The sequence below is a fragment of the Bos indicus x Bos taurus genome, chromosome 14 (genome assembly GCF_003369695.1).
Source record: "Bos indicus x Bos taurus breed Angus x Brahman F1 hybrid chromosome 14, Bos_hybrid_MaternalHap_v2.0, whole genome shotgun sequence".
NCBI lineage: Eukaryota > Metazoa > Chordata > Mammalia > Artiodactyla > Bovidae > Bos > Bos indicus x Bos taurus.
The window spans coordinates 45,430,091-45,456,965 of NC_040089.1; the positions used below are offsets into that span (position 1 = coordinate 45,430,091).

The following is a 26,875-nucleotide window of genomic DNA, read 5'->3' on the forward strand; positions in this document are numbered from 1 at the left end:
AAATATCCTTGTTGGTAAAACCCTGAGAAGTTTGCTTGGCCTGGAAAATCTTTATTCTTGCTGGAGAATCTGGCAAATTATGGAAGCATGTGCATGTATATACATCCATATACATGCATATCAATGTATTATATGTATAAATATATGTATTTATATATTTTATATATTTATATATATATAAATATATATTTTTTATTTATTTATATATTTTATATATATAAATATATATAAATATATATAATTTATATATATACATAAATTGTGTAATTGTGTAATTGTGTGATATATATATTTATATATTTTATATATTATATATATATAAATATATTTTTAAATTTTATTTATATATTATATATATATATAAACATATATATATATTCAATATATATACATAAATTGTGTAATTGTGTAATTTTTTTAATTTATTTATATATTATATATATACATAAATTGTGTAATTGTGTAAATATTTTTTATTTATTTATATATTATATATATATAAATATATATATATTCAATATATATATACATAAATTGTGTAATTGTGTAATATATATATATAAATATATATAATTTATATATATATAAATTGTGTAATATGTGTATATGTGTCCATGCTCAGTTGTGTCCATCTGGAAAGCCCATATATATTTACTGCTCTCTGACTTGAGAATCACAGATGCTTAAGAATCCCAAAATCATAGGCATGGACCTAGAAGGTAAGAACAGAAAACTAGCCAGGAGTGGGGAACAGCTGCAAAGCAGGTCAGTGTGAGCAGTGACCATTCTAGTCACAGGTGGGTCGAGCTCTAGCAGTTCACCAGTCAACAAGGACTGAATGAGTGGTTTGGTGGAAGGTGTCCTAAACTGTGACCCAGGAATCCTGACTTTATGTCGTGTTAGTCACTGATGGGTTAAGCAAATTTGCAAAAGTCAGTGATTGAGCTTATTGGCTTTGGTATGAGATCAATCTGGAGTTTCTCAGCTGTAGTATTCAGTATCTGGAGAAAGTTGAATATGTGACTTCATTTTATGAGCCTCATTTTTGTCTTCTATTAATGGAACTAATAACATCTAGTAAAGAAGGCTCCTGAGAAATTTAAGTTAGATACTATGTGTAAAAGGAGGGCTTCCCTGGTAGTCAACAGTAAAGAATCTGTCTGCCAATTCAGGAAATGCAGGTTATATCCCTGGGTTGGAAAGATCCCCTAGAGAAGGGAATGGCCACCCACTCCAGTACTCTTGCCTGGAAAATCCCATGGACAGAGGAACCTGGCAGGCTATAGTCCATGGGGCCAAAAAAGAATCAGACACAACTTAGCAACTAAACAACAAAAATGCAGAAAAGACTGAAACATTGCGTACACCTGAAACTAACACGACATTGTTAATCAACTATTCTCCAGTATATAATAAAAAATTTAAAAAGACCCAGAATGTAATGATGCTTAGAAGTGGTGGTGGCTTTTGTTCTTTCCTTTATAGTTCAGTTTCACCACCCTTCAAGTGGGGATAATCACCGTCCTCCTCAACTCTCCCAGTGTATTAGGATCAACAAGGAAGGCATGTGAATCTGCTTTGAAAATAAAAAGCACAACCCACAATATTATTAAGACCAGCTACCTGCCTTATCACCACAGCAATCTCAGGACAGGAAGGAGTCCTGGTCATCTCCAGTGGAAAGTGGTAGATAAGAGACTTCAAAAAACAAAAATGAAATTCCTGGGATTAGATTAGATTAGTGTGGGAGAGAGAATGTTGAGACATTTATTTATCCAGAAAAAGCAAAATCAGCCATTCTCTAATTTTTTTCTGAGAACAGAATGTTTAAATGAAAGCATAGCAAAGTACAGAACAGGTTAGATTTCCAGATCATGGGACTGGTCAGGCACTGGAACCCTGCACACATGAAACTCTAGTATCTCCTTCAGGGGAAGGCTTTCAGAAAAAAATTCACAGGTGATTAGTGTGATTAGGCCAGTGACATGACGTGGATGAACTAGATGGCATTTCTCTAGCTACAGTTATTAGTGAACGTTTATTGAGCAATTATAATGTGTGCCAGCACTGTGCTAATGTGCTCATCACAGCAATTCTAGGAGACAGAAAGGATTGCTGCTCCATTTTATGGATGGAAAAACTGAGACTCACTGAGATTAAGTTGTGACCCTATTGCCATAGAACTTGTGAGTGGCAGAACTAGGATTCAACAATACGTCTGTCTCTGGCCCTCTGGATCCCTACTAAAAAAAATTTGTCCCTTCTGCTCTGCTGCTGCTGCTAAGTCGCTTCAGTCATGTCTGAGTCTGTGCGACCCCATAGACAGCAGCCCATCAGGCTCCCCCGTCCCTGGGATTCTCCAGGCAAGAACACCGGAGTGGGTTGCCATTTCCTTCTCCAATGCATGAAAGTGAAAAGTGAAAGTGAAGTCGCTCAATCGTGTCCGACCCTCAGCGACCCCATGGACTGCAGCCTACCAGGCTCCTCTGTCCATAGGATTTTTCCAGGCAAGAGTACTGGAGTGGGTTGCCGTTGCTTTCTCCACCCTTCCACTCTAGAATTGTGCAGTTCTTAGCAGATTGTGGATTTTATAGAAGTTGACGCTGCACCAGATTTTTCAAGGAGAACAGGGGAGATGCAGAAAGTGAATTTTTGTTCCTCTTTAAGTAAGAAAGAGAGTGGGGAAGACAAAACCAGCTCAATGTCTCAGTGACTTAATTCATAGGGAATGTATCCTTGAGGCAATTTACTATAAGTGAGATCTGGCTCTGCCACTCATGAGCTGAGGGACCTCTGGAAGCCCTTGACCTTGGACCTTGTTTCACTCATTTGTAGAATGCCAGAATAATGCCCTTTTCAGAGAGTTTTGGTTCAGGTAAAATTAGAAAAGTATTTCCTTCAGGAAGCTCTCTCTGACTCCCGCAGGCTGTACTAAATTCTCCTTAAAGTACCACCTTCTATGCATCTGTTCATCCATGCTGTGTGTTTATCTGTTTATCCTTTATACTCGTCTGTGACCTGTGGGATCCCTGGGGTCTTGAGTGATTCTTCCAGTACCCCCAAAACTTAGCAAAGTGCTTGACTCTGGAGCTTAATAAATATAGTTGAACCGGGTATGTTTTATGAGCCATAAAACAAATAGAGTGATAATGTTTATTGAATATTAAGCACCAAAGAGTTCCTAGTCCTAGACCTGCATTCTGTCATTTGAGCTCCACAACAACCTCTGAGATGGATATCTCCCTTTTACAGAAGAGAAAATGAGGTCAAAAAGAGGTTAAATAACTTCCCAAGGTCACATCGATCATAAGTAATAAAGCTAGAATTCAAACCAGGGAAAATGCCTTCAAAACAAATGTTCTGAACAATGTGTATGATTGGGAACAAATTTCTGTTCCAACATTTCTGGGTCTGGGGATTGTTATTCCGAAACAATGAGGCTTCCTTGATGGCTCAGTGGTGAATAATCCGTCTGTCAATGCAGGAGGGAGAAGGAAACGACAACCCACTCCAGTGTTCTTGCCTGCAGAATCCCGGGGACAGTGGAGCCTGGTGGGCTGCCGTCTATGGGGTCGCACAGGGTCAGACATGACTGAAGCAATTTAGCAGCACCAGCAGCAATGCAGGAGATGCAGGAGATGCTGGTTCAATTCCTGGGTTGGGAAAATCCCCTGGAGAAGGAAATGGCAACCCACTCCAGTATTCTTGCCTGAAAAATCTCATGGTCAGAGGAGCCTGGCAGGCTATAGTCCCTGCAATCGCAAAAGAGTTGCGCATGACTTGGTGACTAAACAACAATTCTGCACAATTAGACCAAAGATGCATGTCTGGCTCACCAAAAGGCAAGATCAAACGCAGGCAGGTGTGTGCTTTTCTGAATCATAAAACCACACTAATAGGAATTATTAGTGCCATGATTATTTCTCCTCTCTCCCTTCTTGTAAGCTTTCCCATTCATTTTCAAGCAAGTACTTAACTGGAGGCAGCCAGATGAGTGACTTAGTCATCTGCTGCTCCCTGGTGGTTGCTGATAGAGACCTGGGAGGGTGAAAATAGGATTATTATCCTTTTGACCTGTATGCCTGAATCCCCGCCTGGTGGTGAGAGTGCTGCTGGCTGCTATGAAGTAAACAACTTGTCCCCTTGCCTTGAGCTTGGGCTCCAGCTTCATTTGATCTTTGGGACTTGTTTTAATGAGAACAGAAGAGAAGCATAAAAGCAAGCTTTGGAAAGGATCCCCACATGGCTCACAGTTGTCTGCTTTTATCCTCTTGGCAATATTTCATTGGATTAGTAGGGCAATTTAGACTTACTTTCCTTCTTTTAAAAATAGCCACTTTACATTTAAAAATTAAATGAAAAGCTATCAACTGTAATGAACTCATTTCAATTTTACAAAAATGATTTGTTTCAGCCCCCCGCCCCAGGCCACCAGCTTGCTGCGGTAATCTCTCCAGCATAATTCCAGCAGAGCACACAGTTGAGCAATTTTTCTTTAGGTACAATTTTTTTTTCCCCAACAAGCAAAAAGTCTTTTAAAATTAAATTCTAGTTTGAAATGAAGTAGCTGAGCCTAGGTCATTACCCCCTGCTCAAAGGAAGTAATTATTAAAAATTAGAGAATTCGTTTTGGAAATGCTAAAGAAAATTCACAGGAAGTTTTGTACTTTTTCCACTGCCAGAATAATGTTATATATGATGGGGGTGGGGATGGGGGACATTAACAGTCTTTCTCCTGGTTTCAGGATGATTCAAGGGCATTACATGTATTCCTAATATTACTACATCAGCTCCACCTCAGATCATCAGGCATTAGATCTCAGAGGTTGGGGACCCCTGGTCTAAATGCTTTTATACTTGAACTGGTACCGATTGGTTAATGGGAGCCAATAAGAGAAGATTATCTTTAGATATATAAATATATTTCTTTAAGGAAAAGATTAAAGATAATATTAAATATTATTATTAAAGATTATCTTTAATTTAAAACCAGGCATGACTTGCTGATTCCCCCAAAGATAGCACTGGGGGATAGTGTAGTGAGATTACAGATCTATGGTGACATTTTTTATCACAGCACTCTTTCTTCATTTGAGATTCTAAGGGGCAATTTTCTTCATTTTTTTTTTTTTTTTAAATGAGCAGGTGTGATTTCTAAAAAACAGTATTTTCCCCATCTTCATGGCCGGGAGGCATACTATCTGTGGATAAGGGAGATCCTGACCTTGGTCAACCTTGCTTAAGAAAAATAAACAATATGTTTCTCCATGATTAGTAAAGAGATGGCGGTAGCACACAGGTTCTCTAAGATATCTTTCTGAGATGCTTCCCTAACATTACATCACTTCCTTATGATGAATGTGCATGAAATAAGAGCATTCTTGTAAACAGCCAACACTTTTCCTAACACATTTAAAATGTTCACAGGGACCTCCTTGCTGGTCCAGTGTTTAAGAATCTGCCTTGCAATGCAGGGAACATGGGTTTGATCCTTGGTGGGCAACCTAAGATTCCACATGCCACAGAGAAACTAAGCCCGTGCACCACAACTAGAGAATTTATGCACCACATCGAATATCCTGCTTGCAGCAACGAAGACCTGAATACAGTCAAATAAATAAATAAATACTAAAACATTCACAAAATATTGCTTGTACCTGTCCAGAGGAGGAATATGGTTACAAAAGAACCATGTTCAGGAAACTGCATGCCTTCAAGGAGAAAAGCTGGCCCAGGGAGAATCTTACATGAAAGGTAACAGCTTTTGATCAAGGTGAAATTTTCAAGGGGCTCAGTCTTAAGAACCATGTCTATTCAAGTTGAATGTAGCAATGGGGCCATCATTTAGGTTTCCTCCAGAAGCTTGATGCAATGGATAGAACAGGAGTTTCATAGTCTATTATGGGCTGAATTGTATCCTTTCTCCAAAATTAAGTGAGCACTGAAGAACTGATGCTTTCAATTGTGCTCTTGGAGAAGACTCTTGAGTCCCTTGGACTGCAAGGAGATCAAACCAGTCAGTCCTAAAGGAAATCAACCCTGAATATTAACTGGAAGGACTGATTCTGAAGCTGAAGCTCTAATACTTTGGCCACCTGATGCGAAGAGCCAACTCATTGGAAAAGACCCTTATGGTGGGAAAACTGAAGGCAAAAGAAGGGGGCAGCAGAAGATGAGACAGTTAGATAGCATCAGCAACTCAGTGGACATGAATTTGAGCAAACTCTGGGAGATAGTAGAGGACAGAAGAGCCTGGTGTGCTGCAGTCCATGAGGTCACAAAGAGTTGGACATGACTTAGAGACTGAACAACAACCATAACCCCAGAATCCATATGTTCAAGCCCTACATAGCACTTTAGAATGGGACTGTATTTGGAGATAAGGCCTTTAAAAAGGTGGTTCACTTAGATTGTGGCTTTTAGGGCAGTCAATCTAATCTGATTGGTGTCCTTATGAGAAGAGAAACTTGAACACACAAAGGAATATGAGGGATACTTGTGCTCATCCCTGACAAGGCTATGTAAGGACACAGTGAGAAGACAGCCATCTGTAAGCCAACGAAAGGGGTCTTGGCTAAAAGAGACTAAATCTGCCAACTCTTTGTCCTTGGACTTCCAGTCTCCAGAATGGTAAGACAATAAATTTCTGTTGCTCAAGCAACCTAGTTTGTGGTATTTTGTTATTGCAGTCCTAGCAAACTATTGGAGAAGGCAATGGCACCCCACTCCAGTACTCTTGCCTGGAAAAATCCCATGGATGGAGGAGCCTGGTAGACTGCAGTCCATGGGGTCGCTAAGAGTCAGACACGACTGTGTAACTTTCAAGTAGACAACCTGAGCGACTTCACTTTCACTTTCACTTTCATGCATTGGAGAAGGAAATGGCAACCCACTCCAGTGTTCTTGCCTGGAGAATCCCAGGGACAGGGGAGCCTGGTGGGCTGCCGTCTATGGGGTCGCACAGAGTCGGACACGACTGAAGCGACTTAGCAGCAGCAGCAGCAGCAAACTATTAATAAATCATAGTCATGCGGGATCTAGTTCCCTGACCAGGGATGGAACCCCAGTCCCCAGCACCACTAGACCACCAGGGAAGTCCTCGTTCCTCCTTTCTGTCTCCCATCTTGATGCTTATTTTTTCTCACATCCATCCTTTCTTTTTCCTTCCATTTCTACTGCCGTTATTTTACCTCTTCCTGTCCTCATACACTAACCTTGCAAGTGAGCACTAAATGGTCTCCACAGTCTTTTATTCCCTGGTGATTCCAAGTGCCTAGAACTGTGTCTTTTCAATACATAGTTGTTGAAATACTGGTTTCTTTGACACTGAACTTCAGTTTTTCAAACCACTGTGCAAACTTAATCTTTATAAAATCACATTTTCATTATAGAACTGCCCTATTCAAAACATTTCAGCAGTTCCTCTGTGTTTCTAGGTCAGGTCCAAACTAATTAGTCTAGTGTTTGGACTTTCACAGACTGGCAGGAGTAGAACTTTCTGGCATTATTTTTTGACACTGACCTGTATAACCTTCTATTCCTGCCCAATGTGTCTGTTCATTGTTCATTAAATGTCTTTCAATGTGTGTCTCCATTGAAAGGCACAAGTATTTCTCTCTATTTGAAATTCATCTCCTAGGAAAAAGTTATAAAATAAAAGACTTATATGACTATATGAGAAATTTAAAGTTTTTATATGATAAAAGATGCCACATAAATATATAAAGTTTACCAACAAAAATATGATAGATAACAAAAAAATCAAACACTAAGACATAAAAACAATTAATATTTTTATCATACAAAAAGTTTTTGCAAATCACTTTCCAAAAAAGACAATAAATGAAATTAAAAGATTAAAATATAATCTAAAAATATTAACAGCAAATGATGGATGAAAATGTCCAGATTCCCTATTAGTCATAAAAACATATATCTGTGTAAATGTCTGTATCATATTTTGCCATCAGATTTAGTAATAATTTCAAAAGATTAATTGTATCTGAAGGTACCAGAGAGAGAAAACAAGGTCATTGTTTTTGGCAACATAAATTGTTACAACACTTTTGGAAAATAATCTATCGATAATGATTAAAATAAAAAATCCATACACTCTACCTTGAAAGGAAAATGAAAGTGTTAGTTGCTCAGTCACATCTGACTCTCTACGACCCCATGGACTCTAGCCCACCAGGCTCCTCTGTCCATGGAATTCTCCAGGCAAGAATACTGGAGTGGTTTGCCATTTCCTTCTCTGGGGGAATCTCCCTGACCCAGGGATGGAACCCGAGTCTTCTGCATTGTAGGCAGATTCTTCACCATTTGAACCACCAGGGATAGGAAACCTATTTTATGGGAATAACTATAAGAACAAATGTATGTCTGTATATATGCCTGCAGTGGTAAAAACAAAAAGCCATTAACAATCTGAAAGTTTATCATCATGAGACTAATGAAAATATGAGGAATGTTATGCAACTACTAAAAATAATGAAAGATCCCTGAATTAAGGAGTGAACTCCATGTTCTATTATCTGAAGAATGCCTTTTGGAAAGTCAGATGCACATGATCCGATTCAGAAGAAAGAACAAATAAACAGAAAAAATACAGAGAAAAGTTAATATCAAGCTATTAATGATGGTTACATGAGAGAATTGGATCTGAAAAGGAAGCCACAGTGAAAAGAGAGATCATTAGCTTTTTCTTTATGCATCTTTATTTTATACACATTTATACATGTTATATGTTACAACAAGCTTGAATTACTCTTGCAATTAAAAAAATAAATCGCAAATAATATAAAGGAATCATAGCCCTTTTCTCCTTTTATAAATCCTACCCATAAGTCTTGTCTCAAATTAAATTCTAAATTCTCTGAATTTATTGATGGAATTATTTCCTCGGAAACTCACCATCTGGTTCCTTGTTACTACTTTCTAATTGCTGCCTTGAAGTATTATTTTTAAATGCATTGTTATTTAAATTAAGAGTGTAAGTTCTTTGTGATAGGGGCAGACATTCTACACTTTGTTCTCAAGAGTTGTTCAGAACTGCACAATGTGCTCACTCATTCATTGCTTGAACACATATTTATTGAGTTTCTACCAGTTCCCAAGTTCTGGGCTGGATCCTAAGGATACAACACTGCCCCAGGCAAAACATGATCTAAGACTAAAAGTTTAGTAGGAAGAAGGCACCAAGCAAGGTCCTTTAACTGTCATGAAGTTATAAAAGGGAAATTACTGTGTATTTTGTTGGCAACTGACACAACTGAAGCGACTTAGCAGCAGCAGCAGCAACAATGATGTTGGAGAAGGCAATGGCACCCCATTCCAGTACTCTTGCCTGGAAAATCCTGTGGGTGGAGGAGCCTGGTAGGCTGCAGTCCATGGGGTCGCTAAGAGTCGGACATGACTGAGCGACTTCATTTTCACTTTTCACTTTCATGCATTGGAGAAGGAAATGGCAACCCACTCCAGTGTTCTTGCCTGGAGAATCCCAGGGACGGCGGAGCCTGGTGGGATGTCGTCTATGGGGTCGCACAGAGTCAGACAGGACTGAAGCGACTTAGCAGCAGCAACAATGATGTAGGGGTAAGGAGACTAGGGCCTTCCCTGATGGCTTAGCAGTAAAGAATCTCTCTGAAATGCGGGAGACACAGGAGATGTACAAGACATGGGTTCGATCTCTGGTTTGGGAAGATGCCCTGGAGAAGGAAATAGCAAACAACTCCACTATTCTTGCCTGGGAAATCGTATGGACAGAGGATCCTGGTGGGCTACAATCGATGGGGTCGATAAAGGATTAGACACGACCTGGTGACTAAACAACAACAAAAGAGACTCGGCTTTTATTCATCTGTACTGCTCTTTCCTCTGATGACAAAATAACCTATCAAATAAGAAAATAAAATGGAAGTGCTTTTCCTCTATTAATACACTAAACAATTGCAAGGTAATACTGGAATAGGTAGCCATTCCCTTTGTCAGGGGATCATCCCAGCTCAGGGATCCAACCCAGATCTCCTGCATTGCAGGTAGATTCTTTATCATCTGAGCCACGTGGAAAGTCCTTAAGGAGATACCTGTAATGTACTAGGGGCTTCCCTGATGGCTCCGTGGTAAAGAATCCGCCTGCAGAGCAGGAAATGCCAGTTCGAGCCCTCCATCAGGAAGATCCCCTGGAGGACAGCAGGGTAACCCATTCCAGTATCCTTGCCTGGAGAGTCCCAAGAACAGAGCGACCTGGTGGGCTACAGTCCATAGGGTGGCAAAGAGTCAGACATGACTGAAGCACCTGAGCACGCATGCATATTGTATGAACTTATCTACTAATGATATCAATGTTAATAATGATAACAGCTAATGTTTATTGGGTGCTTACTATGGGCCAAGCCGGGATGTTAATATGCATGGCCATGACGTCAACCAGTCTCTTCACTGTGTTTCATCAACTCCGGGGACCATAAACTTCATTTCTCCTTCACCTCACCCGTGTATAACCTAGCAAAGTAAAAGGAGAATCTCAAGAATCCTACAATCTTTCTTACTTGAAATACAAAGTACCTACTCTTTGTTTTCAGGCTTATCTACCTTAAAAAGATTTCCTCCTTGGAACCTTCAAGTCTTTTGCAGTCACTGCATGTCTGAGTAACAAGGAGGAAACCAACAGCAACTAACATTATCCTTAATGTCAAATACAACATTAAGCTTTGTGGGACAGGTTTTCTTCTGCCTGAACATACATTCAATATTTAAACGGACTCATAGCCAAGTCAGTAGAAACAAATGCAAGGAGGGTGTATCCAATCTGTCTAGACTGCGTGGTGACCCACAATGCAATGCGGTGGTGAAGAACAGGGCACGGGGGATCGGCACTCACAGGCTGTGAGAACTTAGCAACCCGCATCAACTCTTTCAGCCTCGGTTTCCTCAGTAAATCAGAACAGTGAAATATCTTCCTCAGAGTGCTGTGGAGATGAGTAAAGTGATGATACCTGCAAGGGCCACGTGGTACTGGAATGCAGTGAGTACTCCAGAAATATTACTGGGTTGGTAAAAACATCATTGGGTTTTTTCATAAGATGTTATCAGATCAGATCAGATCAGATCAGTCACTCAGTCGTGTCCCCGACTCTTTTCGACCCCATGAATCGCAGCACGCCAGGCCTCCCTGTCCATCACCAACTCCCGGAGTTTGCTGAGACTCACGTCCATTGAGTCAGTGATGCCATCCAGCCATCTCATCCTCTGGCGTCCCCTTCTCCTCCTGCCCCCAATCCCTCCCAGCATCAGAGTCTTTTCCAATGAGTCAACTCTTCACATGAGGTGGCCAAAGTACTGGAGTTTCAGCTTTAGCATCATTCCTTCCAAAGAAATCCCAGGGCTGATCTCCTTCAGAATGGACTGGTTGGATCTCCTTGCAGTCCAAGGGACTCTCAAGAGTCTTCTCCAACACCACAATTCAAAAGCATCAGTTCTTCAGTGCTCAGCCTTCTTCACAGTCCAACTCTCACATCCATACATGACCACAGGAAAAACCATAGCCTTGACTAGACCAACATTTGCTGGCAAAGTAATGTCACTGCTTTTGAACATACTATCTAGGTTGGTCATAACTTTCCTTCCAAGGAGTAAGCGTCTTTTAATTTCATGGCTGCAGTCACCATCTGCAGTGATTTTGGCGCCCAGAAAAATAAAGTCTGACACTGTTTCCACTGTTTCCGCATCTATTTCCCATGAAGTGATGGGACCAGATGCCATGATCTTTGTTTTCTGAATGTTGAGCTTTAAGCCAACTTTTTCACTCTCTTCTTTCACTTTCATTAAGAGGCTTTTTAGTTCCTCTTCATTTTCTGCCATAAGGGTGGTGTCATCTACATGTCTGAGGTTATTGATATTTCTCCTGGCAATCTTGATTCCAGCTTGTGTTTCTTCCAGCCCAGCGTTTCTCATGATGTACTCTGCATATAAGTTAAATAAACAGGGTGACAATATACAGCCTTGACGTACCCCTTTTCCTATTTGGAACCAGTCTGTTGTTCCATGTCCAGTTCTAACTGTCGCTTCCTGAACTGCATACAAATTTCTCAAGAGGCAGATCAGGTGGTTTGGTATTCCCATCTCTTTCAGAATTTTCCACAGTTGATTGTGATCCACAGTCAAAGGCTTTGGCATAGTCAAGAAAGCAGAAATAGATGTTTTTCTGGAACTCTCTTGCTTTTTCAATGATCCAGCAGATGTTGGCAATTTGATCTCTGGTTCCTCTGCCTTTTCTAAAACCAACGTGAACATCAGGAAGTTCACGGTTCACGTATTGCTGAAGCCTGGCTTGGAGAATTTTGAACATTACTTTACTAGCATGTGAGATGAGTGCAATTGTGTGGTGGTTTGAGCATTCTTTGGCATTGCCTTTCTTTTGGATTGGAATGAAAACTGACCTTTTCTAGTCCTGTGGCCACTGCTGAGTTTTCCAAATTTGCTGGCATATTGAGTGCAGCACTTTCTCAGCATCATCTTTCAGGATTTGGAATAGCTCAACTGGAATTCCAACACCTCTACTAGCTTTGTTCGTAGTGATGCTTTCTAAGGCCCACTTGACTTCACATTCCAGAATGTGTGGCTCTAGGTCAGTGATCACACCATCGTGATTATCTGGGTCGTGAAGCTCTTTTTTGTACAGTTCTTCTGTGTATTCTTGCCATCTCTTCTTAATATCTTCTGCTTCTGTTAGGTCCATACCATTTCTGTCCTTTATCGAGCCCATCTTTGCATGAAATGTTCCTTTGGTATCTCTGATTTTCTTGAAGAGATCTCTAGTCTTTCCCATCTTGTTGTTTTCCTCTATTTCTTTGCATTGATTACTGAAGAAGGCTTTCTTATCTCTTCTTGCTATTCTTTGGAACTCTGCATTCAGATGTTTATATCTTTCCTTTTCTCCTTTGCCTTTAGCTTCTCTTCTTTTCACAGCTATTTGTAAGGCCTCCCAGACAGCCATTTTGCTTTTTTGCATTTCTTTTCCATGGGGATGGTCTTGATCCCTGTCTACTGTACAATGTCACAAACCTCATTCCATAGTTCATCAGGCACTCTATCTACCAGATCTAGGCCCTTAAATCTATTTCTCACTTGCACTGTATAATCATAAGGGATTTGATTTAGGTCATACCTGAATGGTCTAGTGGTTTTCCCTACTTTCTTCAATTTAAGTCTGAATTTGGCAATAAGGAGTTCATGGTCTGAGCCACAGTCAGCTCCTGGTTTTGTTTTTGGTGACTGTATAGAGCTTCTCCATCTTTGGCTGCAAAGAATATAATCAGTCTGATTTCGGTGTCGACCATCTGGTGATGTCCATGTATAGAGTCTTCTCTTGTGTTGTTGGAAGAGAATGTTTGTTATGACCAGTGCATTTTCTTGGCAAAACTCTAGTTTTTGCCCTGCTTCATTCCATATTCCAAGGCCAAATTTGCCTGTTACTCCAGGTGTTTCTTGACTTCCTACTTTTGCATTCCAGTCCCCTATAATGAAAAGGACATCTTTTTTGGGTGTTAGTTCTAAAAGGTCTTGTAGGTCTTCATAGAACATAAGATGTTATACAAACACTCAAATGAAAGTTTTGTTTGGTCAACCAGTGCATTATGATAGGCCCCTAGAATTTCTAGCCACTAGAAGAATTAGAGGGATACAAATTTTGTAATTACCTATAAGGGAAAAGAATCTGAAAAAAAAAGCATATATATATATATAAACTGAATCACTTTGAAATTAACCTGAAACTAGCACAACACTGTAAATCAACTATACTTCAAATTTAAAAACTAAAATAGAATGAGAACCCCCCTCAAAAAAAAAATGTGAAAAAAAAAGAAAAAGAAATTATAGCAATAGAAAGAGAAGCCAAAGGGAAGCAATGTCCCTCTCAGCTCACACCTTGGTCGTGCTGGTTTCCAATGCCCTGGGTGATACGTATTTTTGCTTCCAGAGATCTGTGTTTCTGGCATTGAAATGTTTACAAACTCTATAGATGGAACATACAATATCTTGTCTAAAGTTCATTCCAGTACATAATTTTGCCAAAGCAAATTTAAAGAAAAAGAGTAGTAGTCTTATTATTGTGTAAGTCATAACTGTTACTATATAAATGAACAGCCCAATCCATGGACATCCAAATTGTCTGTGAGAAAGGCAGTCCTCCCTGCTGACTCTCACTGAAAAAGACCAAAAGTTACTGAGCAGGACCCATTGGGCCTTCCTAGGACAGGCCTTCCCCTACCTAAATCCTTTGCTTTAGCTCCTCTCTGAAGTACCTAGATAATGGTATCTGATGCACATTTCCTGAGTTTTTTTGCAGTTGTGAAAACCCCCACCAAATGAAGATGTTCCACTACTTGATGACCATGAGCACATAGCCCCAGGCCTCCTGGAGCCTAAAGACTATAAAATTAACCCCTGTGACACCACCCTGTTATTGCACCATCAGCCAGTCAGAGACTTGTACACAAGCAGATCAGGTACCCTGTGGAGCCCACCACCAACACACCTCACATAGCTCTTTAAAATGCTTTGCTGAAACCCTTCGGGAGCACGAGGCTTTCTGGGTCGTCAGGAACCTCATCTCCTTCACGGCCCTGCAGGAAATACGTCTCTGCTTCCAAACTCCGACGTTTCAGTTTGGCCGCACTGTGTGTTGGGTGCATGAACTTGGTTAACAAAAATATAATAACTAAGAGTAAAGACTGTAGGTCGTGTGATTATCTTCTATAGAGAGGAAATGCCTAAAAATTATTTAGGATCTCTGTTTTCAACTGCCTATTGCATTTTTACATCTGGATGTTCACAGGCAACTCAAAGAGAATTTGGAACTCAGTATAATCTGCCAATTTTCTTTTGAAATATACACCCCCTTCACCCTCTCCCAACAGCTCTAATGTATGGCTTCTTTTTAATTTATGTTCCACCAGGACCTTCTCACATCCTTCAATCTATTGTCACCCCTTCCAAGAGATTAATCTACCTAAAAAACAAGATGTGATTTATGTCATTCTCCTACTCAAAACCTTGCATTGGCTCCTTGGGTTTAAACTATCATTTCATTGGTCAGACCTGATAAATATCACTACTTCTACAGAACAGCTGTGAAAACTTAAAAGAAAAAGAGAAGAAGAGAGAAAAGAAGAAAAAAGAAAACCCAAAGTACAATGAAAATTAGATTAACAAAGCATAAGGAAGTATATGAATATTTACATAGAAGTCATTGGAGCTAGGATAGGGAAAATAATTCTGCCTTCTACTTTTTTAAAATATCAATCTTATTTACCTAAATGGAGGTCGAATAACACTTAACTCCTCCTCCGCTGGATACCACTTCTCTAAGACTAGGTCTCTGATGACCAGAAAATTGAGTCAATAGTTTTGTTACATTTTGATACTTTTTTTGACAGGGAAGGGTACTGCATCCTAACCTCCCACCCCTACTCATATTTCTAATTTCAAAAAGTAAGACAGAAAGAGATGGAGAAGGATGGGCAATGGAATGAAGCATTTTCGTAGATTCTGTTACCAGTAAAAAAAACTTTTCAGGAAGATGCAGAAACACCTTGGCTGCCATGAATGCTGAACATTTTAGTTTTGCACATGCTCATTTGTTGAGAGTTAAAATATGAGTGAGTCAGAAAGAGGGAGCAGAAAATGTGCCATTTTTGTATGGTTGAACAACACTGGAATAACACCAACATGGTATTATTGCTCCCTGTGATCATCAGAAGAGGATGATATAGATGATATAGATCTAGATCTAGATATTGTCGACTAAAAAAATATGTACAACCTAAAAGCTGAGTTATGTTTTATTCAGCAGAAATTTTTAGTACTTCAAGTCCAAGAGGAAGGTAGTATCTCAAGTAACTTTGAGAGAACTGCTTCGAGAAGTAAGCAGGGAGCTAGGATATATAGGAGTTTTGCAACAAAGGACAGCTAGTTGGAACAAAATATTACTGTTAATTAAAAAAAACAAAACTAAATACCCCATGGAATCCAACACTTTTCTATGTATGGGCGAATGCAAGAGTCGGGGCTCACTGAAATAATTTCTTTGATGTGTACCTCAGTTATCTGGGCCAGTATCCTGTGTTCTCACATCCTGAGTTTTCTCAGGGCTCATGTAGGGAGTGGCTGCAGTCTGATCGCTACTGTTTGCTATGCTAAATCACTTCAGTTGTGTCTCTCTCTTTGCGACCCTATGGACCATAGCCCGCCAGTCTCCTCTGTCCATGGGATTCTCCAGGCATGAATACTGGAGTGGGTTGCCATACCCTCCTCCAGGGGATCTATTCCATGTCTATTAGTCTCCTGCGTTGGCAGGCAGGTTCTTTACAGGTGGCACTTTACCACTAGTGCCGCCTGGGAAGCCCTGATGGCTGCTAGATGAAAGGTATTCTTCATTTCCTTTCTGAGTTCCCTCAGGGCTCACTGGTTGATCCTCGGAAGTGGCTGCTATCACTGACGACTATGACATCTTTTATTTACTGATATGGCAGGCAATATTTTATTTCTCAATATATATACATATATATGTTTATATATGTACATATATATGTACGTGTATATATATATATATATACACACACATATATATATTAAGTGTGTGTGTGTGTGTGCTCAGTCATGTTCAGCATTTTTTTGCAACCCTAAGGATTAAGACCACCTGTTCCTCTGTCCACAGGATTTTCCAGGCAAGAATACTGGAGTGGGTTGCCATTTCCTACTCTGGGAGATCTTCCCAATCCAGGGATTGAACCTGAGTCTCTTGCATTTCCTGCATTGGCAGGTATATTCTTTACCACTGAGCTGTCTGGGAATATATATTAATAAAAGTGGCCCATTTTAACAAAAGTATAATATCCCCTTAGGAGTACTCTCATCTAGGAAAGCAGGTCATATCCCTCGCCTTTGCACACTCTGTGTGAGCTTTATTTCAATGAATTTGGTCTCTGTCTATGGTCTATCACTGGCTTTGCCCCGAGATCATTGGTCACATTGTCCAGCCTTGCTCTTCAAGTGCTAGGGCAGCACTGATAAAAATAGATCGAGAGACCCTCCTTTTTGGTATATCAAAGCCTTCCAATCTCTGCGGACTTTCATTTTGGTCTGTTGCACGTTGCCACACTTGCTGCCTCACTCCTTCTCCCAACTTCCTATTGGACATATGGGCCTCTTCCTTTTGGTTGTCTGGTCATATGGTCACTCAGCATGTGGTCTGATGAAAGAGAGGTGACTTTGTCATAGCTCTGAATATCAAAATCTTTTTCTAGATATCTGTTCATCTCAGGCCAGGCAGAATGAGAAAAGGGATATTTCCACCCATATCAGCAAAGAAAGGATGTTACAGTCAACAGCGACTGCAAGTCACCACTGATGGTGAGTGCTGAGGGAACTTAGGAAGGAAAGAATATCTGCCATTTAGCAGCCACCAGGAGAAGGCAATGGCAACCCACTCCAGTACTCTTGCCTGGAAAATACCATGGAAGGAGGAGCCTGGTAGGCTGCAGTCCATGGGGCTGTGAAGAGTCAGACACGACTGAGTGACTTCACTTCCACTTTTCACTTTCATGCATTGGAGAAGGAAATGGCAACCCACTCCAGTGTTCTTGCCTGGAGAATCCCAGGGACAGCAGAGCCTGGTGGGCTGCCGTCTATGGGGTCGCACAGAGTCGGACATGACTGAAGTGACTTAGCAGCAGCAGCCACCAGACTACAGCCAATACCCAAACCAGATTGATTCATTTTTTGCAGCCAAAGATGGAAAAGCTCTAAATAGTCAGCAAAAACAAGACCAGGAGCAGACTGTGGCTCAGATCATGAACTCCTTATTGCCAAATTCAGACTTAAATTGAAGAGTGTAGGGAAAACCAATAGACCATTCAGGTATGACCTAAATCAAACCCCTTATGACTATACAGTAGAAGTGAGAAATAGATTTAAGGGCCTAGATCTGATAGAGTGCCTGATGAACTATGGAATGAGGTTCGTGACATTGTACAGCAGACAGGGATCAAGATTCAAGGGATTAGATCTGATAGAGTGTCTGAAGAACTATGTACACTGTACAGGAGGCAGTGATCAAGACCATCCCCAAGAAAAAGAAATGCAAAAAGGCAAAATGGCTGTCTGAGGAGGCCTTACAAATAGCTGTGAAAAGAAGAGAAGCTAAAGGCAAAGGAGAAAAGGAAAGATATACCCATTTGAATGCAGAGTTCCAAAGAATAGCAAGGAAAGATAAGAAAGCCTTCCTCAGTAATCAGTGCAAAGAAATAGAGGAAAACAATAGAATGGGAAAGACTAAAGATCTCTTCAAGAAAATTAGAGATACCAAGGGAACATGTCATGCAAAGATGGGCTCGATAAAGGACAGAAATGGTATGGACCTAACAGAAGCAGAAGATATTATGAAGAGGTGGTAAGAATACACAGAAGAACTATACCAAAAAGATCTTAATGACCCAGATAACCATGACAGTGTGATCACTCACCTAGAGCCAGACATCCTGGAATGTGAAGTCAAGTGGGCCTTAGGAAGCATCACTATGAACAAAGCTAGTGGAGGTAATGGAATTCCAGTTGAGCTATTTCAAATCCTGAAAGATGATGCTGTGAAAGTGCTGCACTCAATATGCCAGCAAATCTGGAGAACTCAGCAGTGTCCACAGGACTGGAAAGGGTCAGTTTTCTTTCCAGTCCCCAAGAAGGGCAATGCCAAAGAATGTTCAAATTACTGCACAATTGCACCCATCTCACATGCTAGCAAAGCAATGCTCAAAATTCTCTAAGCCAGGCTTCAACAGTACATGAACTGTGAACTTCCAGATGGTCAAGATGGATTTAGAAAAGGCAGAAGAACCAGAGATAGAATTGCCAACATCAGCTGGATCATGGAAAAAGCAAGAGAGTTTCAGAAAAACATCTACTTCTGCTTTATTGACTTTGCCAAAGGCTTTGACTGTGTGGATCACAATCAACTGTGGAAAATTCTGAAAGAGATTGGAATACCAGACCACCTAACCTGCTTCCTGAGAAATGCAGAAATGTATGCAGATCAGGAAGCAACAGTTAGAACTGGACATGGAACAACAGACTGGTTCCAAATCAGGAAAGGAGTACATCAAGGCTGTATATTGTCACCCTGCTTATTTAACTTCTATGCAGAGTACATCATGACAAATGCTGGGCTGGATGAAGCACCAGCTGGAATCAAGAATCCCAGGAGAAATATCAATAACCTCAGATATGCAGATAACACCACCCTTATGGCAGAAAGCAAAGAAGAACTAAAGAGCCTCTTGATGTAAATGAAAGAGGAGAGTGAAAAAGTTGGTTTAAAACTCAACATTCAGAAAATGAAGATCATGGCATCTGGTCCCATCACTTCATGGCAAATAAATGGGGCAACAGTGGAAACGGTGAGAGACTTTATTTTTTTGTGGCGGGGGGGGGGTTCCAAAATCACTGCAGATGGTGACTGCATTCATGAAATGAAAAGACACTTGCTCCTTGGAAGAAAAGTTATGACCAACCTAGACAGCATATTAAAAAGCAGAGACATCACTTTGCCAACAACAGTCCGTCTAGTTAAGGCTATGGTTTTTCCAGTGGTCATGTATGAATGTGAGAGTTGGACTATAAAGAAAGCTGAGTGCTGAAGAATTGATGCTTTTGAACTGTGGTGTAGAAGAAGACTCATGAGAGTCCCTTGGACTGCAAGAAGATCAAACCAGTCCATCCTAAAGGAAATCAGTCCTAAATATTAATTGGAAGGACTGATGCTGAAGCTGAAACTCCAATACTTTGGCCACATGATGTGAAGTACTACTGGTTGGAAAAGACCCTGATGCTGGGAAAGATTGAACGTGGCAGAAGAAGGGGACAACAGAGGATGAGATGGTTGGATGCCATCACCGACGCGACGGACATGAGTTTGAATAGGCTTCGGGTGTTGGTGTTGGTGTTGGACAGGGAAGACTGGCCTGCTGCAGTTCATGGGGTCACAAAGAGTTGGACAGGATTGAGCGACTGAATTGAACTTAACTGTGACTACAGCCACTCCTTAAGAAAACTCACCTCAGGATGAGTTTTCACTCCAGATATGAAAACAAAGACCACTGGCTCCAGGTAGCTGAGATGCATATCGAAGGAACAGTTTCTGAAGTGATAAATTCCTTAACTTGAGATATCTGGTTTTCCTTTAATTAACAATAGTCTTTTGATGTTCAGACTACCTGCCCTTTGTTGCAAAACTTCTATATAACCTGACTGCCCCCATCACCTCCTCAGAGCAGTTCTTTCAAGGTTACTTGAGATGCTCCCTTCCTGGCTTGAAGTCCTAAAAATTCCCACTGAATAAAACATAGCTCTCAAGTTTTAGGTTGTGAATACTTTTTAAGTCAATAAGAACACATCATGTGAATTATTTTTGACGCAACTGATATTGTAATGTCTTATATGTATACCCATCCTGGGTGATATGTCAAATAAATGACCTTCAAAAGGATCATAAGCTTTAGTTTCCTTCTCTTTAAATAGAGATAATGATTCCTATAGCATGTCAGTGGAGCCAAAGCAAAATAATGGATAAACCTTTGTGAATTCTAAAAACTCATATTCATATAATTTATTTCATAGATACAACTATTTTCAAGAGACTTGGTGTTTTTAGATCAAGAATAGCCATGATAAAAAATTTGAAAACAATTAAATTATTCAGATGCTACTTCACTTGAGTCTCTGAGTGTCAGATTTTAATCACATATATTTATAACTCCTTCATAAAAGAGTAGAGAAAACTGTAAAGTATAATTTAAAGGATTCTAGAAAATTATAGAATATTACAGATCAAATAACAGTACAAAAACCAGACAGACTGGCTATCAGTTGGAATATCCTATAAAGATGTGGAGGTACCAAATAAAACCATTTCTAACAGAATTAGAAAGTGTTCAGAAGTTGAATTTCATAAGTACAAATAAAAAGTTAGATCTAAGTTGTATTGGCATATATATATAGCTAATGACCTAAGACCAACAGAAATGCCTGCCCAGGGCACAGACTGTGGCTATAGGAAAATGGTTCTTAAAGGAAAAAAAAGAAGAAAAACCCAGGAATATCATTTTCATTCTCCCTTGGATTTTGCTAATCTATGATTTTCTAATACTTAAAGAGTCCTTGATAGTGTGTTAGGGATAGTGCTAAGCGCTTTATGTGGCTTAACTCATTTCTCCTCATCACAGTCCTATGAAGCAGTCATGCCACCATCAACCCATCTTACAGATAAAAAGACTGAGGCTTGGTTTTTTATGTCTTTATTCATTTAATCCTACTACATTCCTGGGGAGTATTTACACTATTATTCCTATTTAACTGACAAGAAGCCCCAGGTTCAGTTGGAGTTAGGAAAAAGAAGCCACATTAACAAAGAGAAAGGGTGGACTCAAGTTTGTGAACTTTGATAAATGAAAGTTTACTTTGCAGTGAGACTAAAATAGGCAGGAAATGGCAGCAAGCAGCAGAAGTGGGTAGTGGATATCCTTTTCCCTGGTAGATTTCTGTCTGTAGAGCCAAGGTTACCACCTATGAGCCTTTGTTTAGGGATGTGGGGAGAGGCTTATGGTGACTAGTAACAGCAGTGGTTCGGTTCGGTTCAGTTCAGTTCAGTCACTCAGTTGTGTCTGACTCTGTGACCCCATGAACTGCAGCATGCCAGGCCTTCCTGTCCATCACCAGCTCCTGGAGTTTACTCAAACTCGTGTCCATTGAGTCGGTGATGCCATACAACCATCTCATCCTCTGTTGTCCCTTTCTCCTCCAGCCTTCAATCTTTCCCAGCATCAGGGTCTCTTCAAATGAGTCAGTTCTTTGCATCAGGTGGCAAAGTATTGGAGTTTCAGCTCCAGCATCAGTCCTTCCAGTGAATATTCAGGACTGATCTCCTTTAGGATGGGTTGGTAGGATCTCCTTGCAGTCCAAGGGACTCACAAGAGTCTTCTCCAACACCACAGTTCAAAACCATCAATTCTTCAGCACTCAGCTTTCTTTATAGTCCAACTCTCACATCTATACATGACTACTGGAAAAACCATAGCTTCGACTATATTGACCTTTGTTGGCAAAGTAATGTCTCTGCTTTTTAATATGCTTGTCTAGGTTGGTCATAACTTTCCTTTCAAAGAGTAAGCGTCTTTTGATTTCATGGCTGCAGTCACCATCTGCAGTGATTTTGGAGCCCCCAAAAATAAAGTCAGCCATTATTTCCACTGTTTCCACATCTATTTGCCATGAAGTGATGGGACCAGATATCATGATCTTAGTTTTCTGAATGTTGAGCTGTGGGAGCTCATGAAAAAAAAAAAATAAATAAATAAAATGATAGCTGAGCTCTATGCTATGCTATGCTAAGTCACTTCATTCGTATCTGACTCTGTGCGACCCCATAGACGGCAGCCCACCAGGCTCCCCCATCCCTGGGATTCTCCAGGCAAGAACACTGGAGTGGGTTGCCATTTCCTTCTCCAATGCATGAAAGTGAAGAGAGAAAGTGAAGTTGCTCAGTCGTGTCCGACTCTTAGCGACCCCATGGACTGCAGCCTACCAGGCTCCTCCGTCCATGGGATTTTCCAGGCAAGAGTACTGGAGTGGGGTGCCATTGAGCTCTATGCTAAACACGTCTTAATTTTCAGATTAAACATTTGAGATCGACAATATAATTATCTCCATTTAGAAAACAGGGACACCAAGGCTGATAAATGTTGTTTGTTGTTGTTTTAGTCGCTAAGTTGTGTCTGACTTTTGCGACACCATGGACTGTAGCCTGCCAGGCTCCTCCGTCCATGTGATTTCCCAGGCAAGAATACTGGAGTGGGTTGTCATTTCTTTCTCCAGGGGCTTTTCCTGACCCAATAATCAAATCTGTCCTGCATTGGCAGGCCGGTTCTTTACCACTGAGCCACCAGGGAACTCCAGATATGTAAGTGACAGAGGTCAAATTAAAAAAACATATATTCTATCTTCAAAGTGCATGATCTTTATCAACATGTGAGTTTTTATTACTACAGTCCCTAGTAATGATTGATATATAGCCAACTTATCATGTAAGCAAGTTGTAGGAAAAAATGGCATAGGTCGTACATAAAACTTTATTAAATGAAACAAACTATTTTTTTTTGTCATTACCTACTGACTCATCTTTGTCCACGCTTTGATTGACTAAAGTTTTATTCTTCCTGTCCTGACCTAACCTTGAACTCTTTTCTTGACATCTATTCAAAGGGAAAAGGAGAGGGGAAAGAATGGTTCAGAACACCCACATACTGGAATATAAAGTTGAAAAAGCCAAGCCACTTAAAATTTTGGTCCGTCCTCTGCACAGCATACATATTAACACTCTTAATGAAAGACTGTAGTGAATTAATATAATTAATATAAAGGTTTTAGGAAAATACCTACTTGCTTAACCTCTCTGATAAAGTCACCAGAAAGAACTCAGCAGCTTAATCTGTATCAAGGTGACCGAGCTAAAACAATTCTGTACCATGTTTATACACTGACCTCCTTTCCTAATGTTAATTTATACCTCCAAGGGAAGGATCATTTCATGCCTAATGAGGATGACAAAACGTGAGGACAATGATATAACACGGTGAAATGGAACAATGTTTACTGGTTGGGAATCTGGAAGATGACTGTTAGCTCTGCCGTCAATGAGCAGCTGTGTGACCTAGAACAAGTTACTTTATGTCTCTGGGCTTCAGTTTTCACAAATGTGAAAATAACGGGGGTTAAATTAAGTAATCTGGAGTTACTTTAAAAGGTAGTTACACTTCCAATCAGAGTGTGAAAGTAACCCAGATACTGCTGGGCATACTGGCCATCTGTTTGGAAACTGAAAACACTCTTGAAAAATAACTCATGTGTCAATTGCTGGGATCCAGGGCCATGTTCAGAAAAATAGTGAGTGGCCAGATGAAGTCCAAATCCTAGAGGTAAGGGGTTTGCTGAGAAAGAAATTATCCCAAAGAAAGAGGTTTATATACTGGCAAAGCCATGTGATCTCATAGTGTCTGGCACTCAAAGATTAGTGCTCTCGTCCACCCACGCATGGGCTCCATAGGGATGGATAGGATTTTTAAGCCAAAACTTAAGTATAATAGCTATTTCATCCTGCCCTGTAAAATCCTCTGATGTCTTCAACACTGGTTGGGACCCCTCCAGCTGATTAGATGGTTTAGCACTGTGACTGGAGCGTGGAGTCCAATTGGGATTGAATTGAGTTCCAACCCACCACCTTCCAACTGTGTGACCTTAGGCTAGTGACTTAATAGTTATGAACCTGTTTCTTCATCTCTCAAATGAGAATTATGTCTCCTCTCTCAAAGTCTATTGAGAGAGTTTAACTTAAAAATTGCTGGAAAGCATTCAAGCAGCGCCTTGCCAGTGGCATCTGTTCAATGTGTGCTGGTTACTATTGCTACCACCATGACTGAGACTGCCATTACAGTCAAGCTGAAGAGGAGAGAGCCTTTCTTGGCTGCTTGAGTTCATCACAGGCCACAAGTGTGGATTGATGATCATTACTTGTAAATTTGCAGTGTCCTCAGAAGCAAAGGGAAGCCTTCCTTACTGAGTGAAGTGTCATTGAGTTAGTGGTCAGGCCAGGCCAACACAGGGGCACCAGGGGAGCTGTGCACTGCTGTGCTTACAGTGGCCACTGGTGGGAAAGTTTTTTAAGTACTGAAGGGGTGAAATGACAGCGCCTTCCAAGAGCAGTTGTTTTTTTTTTTTTTGAAGCATTGCACAACTTATGGGGGAATCTGCAGCATATCCCTGGAAAGTATTTTCAAGGAACTGTCAGGGGATCTTGGAAAATCTGGGTTCATTCATTGTGTCAAAAGGGAAGCCCCAGTGACTCAGTGGTAAAGAATCTGCCTGCTAATGCAGGAGACACACAACAGGCTCAGGTTCAATCCCTCGATCAGGAAGATCCTCTGGAGTAGGAAACGGCAACCCACTCCAATATTCTTGACTGGGAAATCCCATGGACAGAGGAGCCTGACAGGCTACAGTCCAAGGGGTTGCAAATGAGTTGAACATGACTTAGCAACTAAAAAACAATTGCATCAAAAATATTTACTGAGCCATCACTATGTGTCAGGAATTCTTCTAGGGTCTCTGCCATCATGAAACTTTCATTCTAGGACTGACAGTATGTATATAAATAGCAATCAGTCTGTGAAAATAATAAAATGTCTTGGAAACTATGACAGAGAGTACAGGGGTCTTCAGGCAGGGCCCCACTGTGCAGATGGCACTGGAGCTAAAACCAAAAACGAGAAGAAGGAACTCTCCTTGGGAAGATTTGGAGCAAGTTTGGGTCAGACAAAAGGAACATCAAGTGCAAAGATCCTGGGTTGGGAATGAGAGACAAAGCAAGGAAGGCTGCAGCAAACAAGTGGGCAAGTAGTATGAGGTGGGAGAAGTTGGGAGAAGCCAGATGGATCCAAAGGACCTCTGAGTCCACATAGACACACACACACACACACACACACACACACACAAATGTCTTTGAAAGAAAAGCCTCCTAAACTAAAAGCCAAAATAAGCAGTAGGGTAAAATACCATTCTAAATATAATTTCTAAACAGACAAATGAAGTGATGGAGTTCATTATCAGAAAGAGGCGGGTCATCACATTTAGCATGTAGTACAGTACAATGCTGGACTGTGAGGTTGCATAAACTCCATGTTTTGAGGCAGGGTCCTACTCATTTCTTATCAAAAAGGGGTCAGTGGGCTGTGTTTTCAAACATTATTCTAATAGAAACTAGTAGACGTCACAGAATGACCATGGACCCATACTAGAAGGTCAGGGGTCAAGCTCAAATTGCATGACTATAACATCTTAAGTGGAAGACCTTGGAAACTCCACTTGACCTCATTGAGAGTATTTGTTTATCCTTGCTTTTGCACTGTGGTGTTGGAGAAGACTCTTGAGAGTCCCTTGGACTGCAAGGAGATCCAACCAGTCCATCCTGAAGGAGATCAGCCCTGGGATTTCTTTGGAAGGAATGATGCTAAAGCTGAAACTCCAGTACTTTGGCCACCTCATGCGAAGAGTTGACTCATTGGAAAAGACTCTGATGCTGGGAGGGATTGGGGGCAGGAGGAGAAGGGGATGACAGAGGATGAGATGGCTGGATGGCATCACTGACTCGATGGACGTGAGTCTGGGTGAACTCCGGGAGTTGATGATGGACAGGGAGGCCTGGCGTGCTGTGATTCATGGGGTCGCAAAGAGTCGGACACGACTGAGCGACTGAACTGAACTGAACTGAGGTTTAAAATAATTGCTACCACATAAGTCAATTATAGGGTTTCCCTCATAACTCAGTCAGTAAAGAGTCTGCCTGCAATACAGGAGACCCAGGTTTGATTCCTGGGTTGGGAAGATCCCCTGGAGAAGGAAATGGCAACTCCAGTATTCTTGCCTGGAGAAATCCATGAACAGAGGAGCCTGGCAGCTACAGTCTATGGGGTCGCAAGAGTTGGACATGACTGAGCGACTAAACCCAGGCTGTGAAAATTAAACAAGATAGCGAAGGACAGGGAAACCTGGCATGCTACAGTCCATGGGGTCAAAAAGAGCCAATCAGGACTTACTTATCACCCAAATATTTCTTAGTGGTTTTACGTTTCTTTTTTAACATTTCTTATTAAAAGTTCTTGTCATTGCTGTTTTGAAGTAAAACCACTAGAGGTCAGAATTTCACGTAAATTGTTTAAGGAAACCACCAACGTTGGGGGAAAAAGAATGTCTACTAAGCAGCATAAAATAA

General features: G+C 40.7%; 1 protein-coding gene across 5 annotated transcripts in view; it reads right to left on the bottom strand.

The window, feature by feature from the left end:
* The window catches only part of COLEC10 (collectin subfamily member 10), a 174,128-nt gene that overhangs the window by 19,888 nt on the left and 127,365 nt on the right, over nt 1-26,875 (bottom strand). Inside the window, exon 1 of one of the 5 annotated variants that reach the window (XM_027561267.1) lies at nt 1,624-2,217. The exons of the other annotated variants lie outside the window; for them this stretch is intronic. The gene's annotated coding sequence lies outside the window, so the exon portion shown is untranslated. Of the gene's footprint in view, nt 1-1,623; nt 2,218-26,875 lie in introns of those variants that run through there. 5 annotated transcript variants of the gene reach the window in all.